Genomic DNA, 9,457 nt, shown 5'->3' with positions numbered 1-9,457 from the left:
CATCACCATCGTCATCACCATCATCACCACCATTATCATGACCATTATCATCACCATCATCACCACCATCATCACCATCACCATCACCATCATCACCACCATCATCACCATCACCATCATCAACACCATCATCATCATCATCATCACCATCACCACCATCATTATCATCACTGTCACCACCATCATCACCATCATCAACACCATCACCCCCATCATTATCATCACTGTCGCCATCATCATGACCATCATCATTATCACCACCATCATCACCATTTGTCACCATCATCCCCAGCAACAACAACCATTACCGCCACCACCATTATTGTCCTGTTAGTTGCCTCAACCAGAGACAAACTTGAGGTCTAAGAACTAAAAGAGTCTTAAGGATCACATAATTTAGCCCCTAGGAGTTGATGGATGTGGCCCAGCAGGGGGCTGGGCTCAGAGGATGTTGGTATATGTGACTCTGTATCATTGAACCCAAGTGCCAAGGTGTCATCTGTGAGTGACACGGTGTCTTCTGGATGCTTCAGTAGGAAGGTGGCCATGTTCCAGAAAGCTACATGCAGACAGCCCTCTCTAGATCACTCAACTTCTCCACTCCTTTATTTACTATGTTCATCTGTTTATACCTCACCTGCCTGGCACCAGATCCTTTGCTTACGACCCTGAGACCCCAGGAAGGTCTCGTATGTGTCCCTTCTTCCTGAGAGCCTCCAGGACTTCAGCAGTGGGCTGAGGACGTGATGAGGCAGGAAAGACAGTCTAGCAACTACTTCGGATGTAGGCACCGAGGGACCCATAGGTCAGAAACAGCAGGATGTCTGGTCAACATGAGAGCTCTACCAGGCTCCAACATAGCTACTTTTAACTTTTTTCTGTAGATTCTTCAGCTCCATAGTTAAAAATAATGACTTAATTATATATGTTTTTAAAAATTGGCTATTTATCATCCTCATGTATTATCATAATTTGTTTTATATTTTCTCATACCTTTGATTAAATATTTGTTCAAGTTTGTAAAGTTAACCAGTTGTACAGAGCTATGACTCCAGGCTAGAAACTTGCAGTGACAAAAACATGACAATGTTGGTAGCGATTAGACACACGGTCTTTTCCTGGTCTAGGTTCTAATGCACACATAGCTGGATCCCTGATTCTTTAGACCTTGTAATATTCATTAGAGTTAACTGTTGTTAGTTTCCAGGAATTTCTTCCAAGGAAACTTTTAATTTTGTGAACGCCAAAGCAGCTGAGCTTGTCTTCTATTTTCAAAGGATTACACATGCTACAGGCTTTTTGATTTGATGTTAAAATGTTTTTCATTTTTCCCTTAATAATCCCTAACTTGTCTGTATGTGGCAGGAGAAATGAAAATACTAAGAACCAACCTCTTGTCTATGAAGTACTGATCCACACCGAGGCCTGGCCGCACCCTGAAAACATTACGCTAAGTGAGGGATCAGACACAAAGGGCACGTGCAGCGTGACTCTGCGTGCACAGGGTGGAGATGCAAGTCGAGGAGAAGCTTCCGGGGCCCGGAGGCAGGATGGGGTTGGAAGTGGTCATGTAATGGGCACAAGTGTCTGTTTAGGATGATGGAAAAGTTCTGAAAATAGTCATGAGGGTTACACATTTTAAATGGCTACATTGGTCCGTTTTGTGCGACGTGCATTTCACTCCAATAAAATTATAAGACTCCAGCTCCTGTAAGTCAGGTAAATGTACTGAAAATAACCCACAAAAACCTGAGAGTGTGGTTCCTGGCAGCGCTTGGAGGCTTGTTTTCCACAAGGAGCCCTGGGACTCTGGGAGGAGCAGGCCCCCCTGCCCGGCCCTTCGCGCGCCCGCTGCCTCCTCACAAGGTGCTTCATTATTTATTAGCCGAACAATCTGGCAGGCCGTGTGCTATCAGGAGAGGAATCCAATACTGAAAGGTCACAGCCGCAAACATCCCTGGGAAAGGGTGTTAAAGCAAATACAAATACACCTTTTTAATTTCGGCTGAATTGATTAGATAACAATTGGAGGGTGTCACAGGTCAGGAGGCGCGAGCCAGCAGGTCAGCAGAGAGAAAGGAGCCGGGGCAGCGGTCACAGGGGTGCGGGACTGAGCCTGGGGCGCCCTGCCCCTGCGTGCCCTCACTCTTGTCTTCACAAATGAAGAAATGCCCACGCTGGACCCAAAGGCTTTGAAAAGAGCCACACAAATGGCGAAGGCCACCCTGGAGTCAACGTACATGAGAAATTATGCTCTATTTGAAGTCAAGTACACACAGGCTCTCCAATATTATAAAAGGCAGAAATGACCGTGTGCCCAACAATCCTGCCTGAGACCCAGAGTTGCCAATACCCGGCCCGGGGACCTGCGCGTTGGCCCGCAGGCCCTGGCTGGAGCGGCACTTGCCTCTTCCCAGCCAGATGCTGGCGCAGGGGAAACTGGGGACTGCACAGACCGCAGCGCCTCCACGCACACCAGCACGCCAACTCGCGCACGGCCAGGGGAGGAAGGCAAGACCCCAGGACAAATGGTCCTCAACGGATACAGCAGCCTGTCCAGGCCATGGTGTGGAGCCCTTCGGCCTCTGCTACCAGCGGAGAGTGTCCAGCTCCACAGATGAGCTGCTCGAAGCAGTAAGTAAGCCATGAACGCATCCACCAAACATTTAGAAAAAAAATAAAAATTCACAAATAGATGATTTTGTAAATATGAAAATATATTCAGCCTCATAGAGAATCATATATATACGTATGCAAGTAATGGAGTAACATTTTTGCTGACTAACATTGACAATCATTTAAGAATTGGGAATGCACAGGAGTCCTTACCAAGACCCTCTCCTCCGGTCAGTGGTGCAAGTTTCAAAGCAGCTTCGCAAAGCCTCACCGAAGTCGGGGATGCTGAGCGTGGACCTCACTGCCCCTACAGTCCGCTTTGGGGATGCACTGACCCAGAGCAGCTGGGGAGGCCTCAGCACAGAACTCAGCTCCGTCTCTATGACCGAGGGTTGTCCGTGTGGGGGGTCCCTGACACGGATGAAACCCGTGTAGTAGTGTGGCGGATAAACAGCAGAGGGAAGGGGGTGCCCATGGCTCCCGGGGGGTCAGCACAGCAGTCTGGGAAGTGGTCCCTGCTCTGGCTGTGGACAATGAGCAGCCTGCCGCTACACACCCCACCACTCCTAACGGACCACCTGCACCACCCTGCCACCACTTGAGGTCTGGCTGTCCTGCTCTCGTTGAGCTGGTCCCTCTCTGGCCCTACTCCCTGAGTGCACTCAAAATGGAGCCAGGGTACTGGGGCATTGGTACCTCCGTTTACCAGAAATAACACAAGGCAATTTAGGGAAAACCTAGGTAACATACCCTGAGATCAGAGAAGTAAATTTTGAACAATAGGTCATGCTTGAATTTGAACAGAGACCAAGCTGAACAAAAAATGTATTTATGCATTTTTGTTTGTTGATCAGAGCGAGAACACTTTGCAACTCGACTCATATTTTGTGCAATTGCTGTGAGCCTGGTTGACTTCCATCTCCCAAAGTTTATGGGTTAAGAAATAACAAAGTCAAGGAAAACACTTTTGTTCCCTTTCTATTAAGACTCTCTTAATGAAACACATGTTTAAAAACAAACCAAGCATTTTATATCTTGAGTCCAGACTGCTACATCCATGCAGGAGTTGATTAAGAGCCCCTTTCTAAAGAGGACAGGAACCTGGGCAGAGCAGTCAGCTACTAACAGGTAGACGAGATACTATCCCCTGGTGTCCCCTAGAGCTCACCTGTCTGATGTGGATTCTTGAAACCGGCCTGCAGATGTCCGATTGGCGGTCTTTACCAGGGTTGTCATCAAGAGCAACAGTGGGCTTTGCCATGATGGGGGCCAGACTGGTATCCCGTGTCCCCGCTGCCCTGGGCACTCTCCCTTCTTTTCCCTTTCCCACCGCAAGCCCACACCTGCGCTTTCTCAGAATGTGTTCCAACAGGAGTCCCAGCGGCTGCTTCTGTGGGTCTTTGCTGTGTTCCTGTCTGTGCCGAGATGGGGAACAATTCATCAAATTAGTCCTAACGAAGCCTGAGGCTTGCCGATACAGGCGTGTTCAGCAATGCAGGCTTTAAAAATAACGGCCTGGAATGTGCTTTCTCTACCCTTGTGGAAGTGAATAAATACATTTATTTTAGGATTTTAAGGATTTTAATTATCTATGTGACGGGCTCTCTCTTTGGCAGGAAGAGAATCTCTGTGTGTCAAGAGGGCAAAGTGCTCTGGGACAGGGTGCTGTGTCAGCGAGGAGCCAGCCCTAACCAAGATTAATGACCCGTCTCCCCCATCAGGGCTCTGCCGGCTATCGGCGCTTCCTGAACACCTAGACAGCACGCAGAGATAGAGGGGAAGCTGCACCGTCCAGAGCTCAGAAGACACTGCTGTGTTTCCTGCTGTCGCAAAACCACGTGTTTTTTGTTTTTTTTTTATCAAGTGTTCCTTCTGGGGCTCTCCATTTTGCTCCCCTGCATCTCCACCTTTCATCTGCAGAGAGATAGAGTCAGCCACACCGTGCAGCTGGGCCTTGATACTCTGAATCAACACCTAAGAAATTAAAAGATCAAATCAGTGAGTTTTATGCTTTTCTGTGCTGTTTAATAGGCTGTATGCATTATCATCACAAAAATAATCCTGGTAAAATTTGTAAAATTATAGGTATCATTCCATATATTAATACTATTACATATAATACAGGTGTATAAAATAGAGATGATATAAAATACATAAAAAATATATATACATATGTAAGATATGTGTGTATATTTATATAAGAATGTATATATATTACTCTGAGATACTTTTCTGGAGGTCAGTTAAAGACTATAGGCAATTTGTATTTTATTATATATACTTTTCTATACTTTTTCAAATTTTACTAAATGTACATCCTGTACATGTTACATATTGTAAATGTTTGTAATGATTAATAAATAGGTAATTGTTTGTTTTTGTAATATATAAAATTACATGTTCTGTATTAATTGGTTACACAATATGCATATAATAAATATCTATCTAACTTGGTACCATCTCTCCTACAGAGGCTGGGGTTCCAGAAGTCACCCTGAGGAGCACTGTGCTAAACCGTGTCAGGGGCCACGGCTCTTTGCTTCCAAGAAGCTCCTCGTCTAATCGTAAGGCAGTAAGTCCTTGGCAAAAGCACACTAGCAACATGCTTGAACGAAAGTTCATGATAACGGAAAATCAATGCTAAAATCAATGGATGACTTATCAGCCGTGGTGTTTCCAGGACATCGTTATACTTTGGAGAATGACCCACAAAGGGTAAATGTTGACCTTCATTGAGCAACTACTCTGGGACCAGCGGTGCAAACGGTTTATATAAATTACTCCAGTTCACCTCATAGCAGCCCTGGAGCAGAACCTCGCCGACGCTCTTTCACGGGCCCTGAAGTGGACGCCGAGCCTACGGAGCTTGCCGAAGGGCGCGCTGCACGCGGCAGGTGGAGTCCCGTCGGCGGGGGAGGCGTGCCGAGCGCGGTCAGGCAGGCCGACCGGACCCCGAAGAGAAGGCTGCGTGTAGAGGCCGAGGGATCTGCGCCTGAGCGCACCTGACCGGTAGGAGCGACCCACAGAGGCGTATGGACGGAATGGAGCCCGAGGACGCACAGACCTCGGGCCTGGGGTGCCTTCTCCACCTGCAGGCCATGGTGATCTCCTCGTCGTCAGTCGTAAGAATTCAGTGAGATAATACGCTCACTCCTCACACCTCACCTACTTTCCATAAACCTTATCTGTTTTATACAGGGTGCGTATCTCAGCAACCGTGGGGCACGACCGACGGCCGGAGCGGTGGGCGCAGGCCTGCCCGGGGGAGAGCACAGCATGATGTTCGCAGGCCCTGTCAGGGTTCTCGTTTGTCCCACAGATGCGGCGAGGCCTTTGGGGGGGGGACCCCACCGCATCTCGAGCAGACACTCAGAAGACAGACTGCTGATGGACTGAATTTAGTTTCAAAATTACTTATATAGATATAAATAATCGCAAAGTCCGTATTGGAAAATTCACAGGCACACACATGCACACACAGACGCGCACGCCTGCACACGCACACACAGGCAGGCACACCCAGACACAATGAACCAGAAGCAGAACAGGCCGGGGGTGAGGCTAACACCGAAGCCTTTCTTCGCGGTCCCTCTAAGTCCAAGGGCCACCAAATTGGAAAGAAGACAGGTTCTGATGACTGAGTTAACTCAACAGATATCTCGACTGTGTAAGACATTTCCTTGCTATACATTTAAAATGAAAAAGGGACACAGCCTCCTGTTTCTAGAAAATCACACTCTGATGGGCACATGCTAACAGAGGAAGGAGGAAGGGTGAGGTCACATCCCAGCTGTGCCCTCGAAGGCACACGGGGATGTGGGTCATGGGGAAGGTACCTGGTGGCGAAGTGGGTTCAGCATCTGACATGTTGAGTTTAAGCTGAGGCGTCTGAACAGAAACGTCCTGGATGCGTGCAAATAAAGGGCCAGAAGTCGGGATTGGAGACGTGGAAGCCTGAATAGCCACCTTCCAGGTGTGATGTGGGAGAGGCATTCAAATAACTCAGAGTGAAATCAGGCAGAAGGTGGGAGTCACATAACAGGTGCTGACAGCTGTGGGGGGCCCTCCGGGCAAAGGGCCAGTGGCAGGATGGCCAGTGCGGGAGTCGGAGCCCAAAGCTCACGTCAGTCTGAGGACGGTTGCTGGAGGCGGAGGTCTCAGGACAAAGCCCAAGGACTCTGGGGGACACGACATTGGCCTGGGAGCTGAAGTTGACCTTCGGGAACAGAGATCAAGGATAATGGAGAGTTGGCTCATTAGACCTTGTGTTGAGAAGCTCCTCTGTGAAAGGACAGACCACGGCATGCCACAGCATGCCTGCCCAAGGTCGTGGACGTGGGACTCCTTAAGATGGAGAACAGGTCACGTGATGGACTGGAGCGACGTCAGCACCTAGCACCGCGAAGCGCCTGCAGGGGTGTCCTTGGCAGAGGCAGGGAGGCTGTGGATGCTCCCTCTGAGCCGTGAGGATCCGGGAAGTGTAAGAGTCAAACGAATAAAACAGCAGAAGGACAGAAAGACCCTAGTTCACGAGGGACAAAAGACAAACTCAGTTTCCTTCATAAAACTGAAGGACAGGAGTTGAAGGAGGGACAGAGGGAGACGTGATCGGGGAGGCCAGGGTTGGGGAGCTCCTGTGGGACTGTGTGGGAGCACCCTGGGGGGGCAGCGTGCCCCACCGCACGCCGGGCATCCACTGCAGGGGGCGCTCCCGACGTCTCCCACAGAGCTTGCCAGCGACACCCTTGGTCCTGGAAAAACAAACAGGGTATAAACAGCAGGGGAACACCAAGCCGGGTGTCAGCAGGTGGCAGGGGGAGCAGAGGATGCGAGAGTTCAAGGTCAAGGCTCTGCTGAAGTGGCCAACCCCAAAGCTCAATCCCCAGTTTGGCATAGAACCAGCAAGAGCCAAAGGGGCTGATGGATGGGGTGTGGAGCTTGTACAGGTCACACAGGCAGCTCACGGAACACACAAGCGAGCCTGCAGTTGGCCCTGTTATGTACAGATAATTAAAAAAAAAAAACATGTACAAGTATCTAAGGAAGAATTACTTAGGAAATGATGCAAGGACAACCGGTTGTTTCAAGTGAGGAGGGAAAATCCAGTAGAATTTCAAAGGAATAGGATAAAAGAACGCTTGCATTTCTTTAGGACTCACTTCTAAGCAGGAATTTAATAATGTGCTCTAACGTGATCTTAATAGCTCACTGGGAAGAAAGTGCACCAGCTCCGTGTTGTCTGGCCTGAAAACTGAAGCCAGAGAGGCTGAGAAATTTCCTCCTTTGCAGAGGCCAGAGGGAGGCGTGGCGGGGAGACCCGGGCCGGGCGCTTTCTGGGAGGCTGTATTTGGGTTCTGGGCACCCAGAGAGGACACCGTGCACCCAGGAGAATGCCATGGCTTCCCGGTTGCGTTGGTGATGGAAAGGTCTGAGCATGGAGCTATTAACACGTGTGGAGCACAGCACACAGCGTGGGGCTGTGGGTTCTGCATCCACTGAGTCACGCGGACCCTCAAGGAAGGAAGGGATGAACCACATCTAACTTCTCTAATAATCAAAATTACTTCCCAGCAACATCTCCCCCCAAAACTCAATAAAACAAGATCAAGCTGCTAATAAAGTAGTCCAGAAGAGCTGCTGAGCTATGGGAGCTTCCGTTTTGTGTAACTCAAGCTCCTTGGCAGTCTCTGGTCGTATGTTTGTAAACTGAGCTGCTTTAGGATTTTATGTGAGCCCAGAGCCCTGTTGTTTATGCAGTGATGCTAGTGCGGTTGACACCAAGTTGTCACCCAGATGTCCCTTCAGGGATGGAGAGCTGACCTCCCCAGCTATTGGGAATGAGGCCAGCAGACAGTCCTCAGGGCTCAGCCAAGACCACCTTAGATGCAGAGCACCCCCACCCCAAGACACACCTTCTTCCAGGGCAATGCCTCCTAATGTGTACTGAGAAAACCCTAGTTATCTCACCTAAGAAATAGTCCAAGGCTCCCCAAAACCTTTGTGGGGACAGCCCTGCCACCCAGCCCCCACCACCCAGTGCTGTGCTCCCCACCTTCCACAGGCACCAATGGGAGAACATCCCTAAGGAGCAGCCTGAACCCTAACCTCTGTCTCAACCTGCAGCAACTCGGAACTGAGTGGTCCAAACCCTCTGTTCTAAATTCTACATGCTCCCCATTTACATACTCACTTCCCATTGCAAAGTATTCTCAGAAGTGAAATGTATACGACGTGGATGGAAGGATAAGTGACTTCTTACTGATGGGTGCCACTCTGGACAAAGGTGACCGCAAAGAGATGGAGGATCTAATGAGTGTGTTCAGTTCTAAAGGACTCCTCATAGCTTCCAAATGGGACATACCAGGTGCTTTATAAGTTGATTTATTTAATCCAGTCTATGCCTGATTTTGCTTTGTTACCTATTTTTCTGTGTATTTCTTATCTTTGAAAAACCTTCGAAAGTTACTCGGGTAAAATACTCAAACAAAAGGAACCCAGATGGACTCGGGCTGTTCCACCCTCCACTGAGTGGACAGGGCGTGCTGCGGCCACACGCTTCCCATGAAATATCCACAGAAAGATGTAGTGAATACATTATACCCAACATGCTTCCATCTCAAGTCCTATCATTTGATTGTATTATCCAGATCTCTTTATTTTTTAATTTTTATTTATTTTTCAAATAAGTAAATGATATCCAGATCTTTTTAAAAGATATAGAAGCATTGCTGGACCAGAGGTAGCATCCCATAGCAGGTGCCCCCTTCTTCCTGAGGCAACCACGCATGGTGTTTGTGCATTATGTGTGTGTGTGTGTGTGTGTGCGGTGTGTGTGTGTGTG

Source organism: Callorhinus ursinus, unplaced genomic scaffold, assembly GCF_003265705.2.
Source record: "Callorhinus ursinus isolate GAN/ISIS: 27379988/994484 unplaced genomic scaffold, GSC_fseal_2.0 scaffold3, whole genome shotgun sequence".
Lineage (NCBI taxonomy): Eukaryota > Metazoa > Chordata > Mammalia > Carnivora > Otariidae > Callorhinus > Callorhinus ursinus.
The sequence above is the reverse complement of the archived record's forward strand: the minus strand, read 5'-3'. Positions refer to the sequence as shown.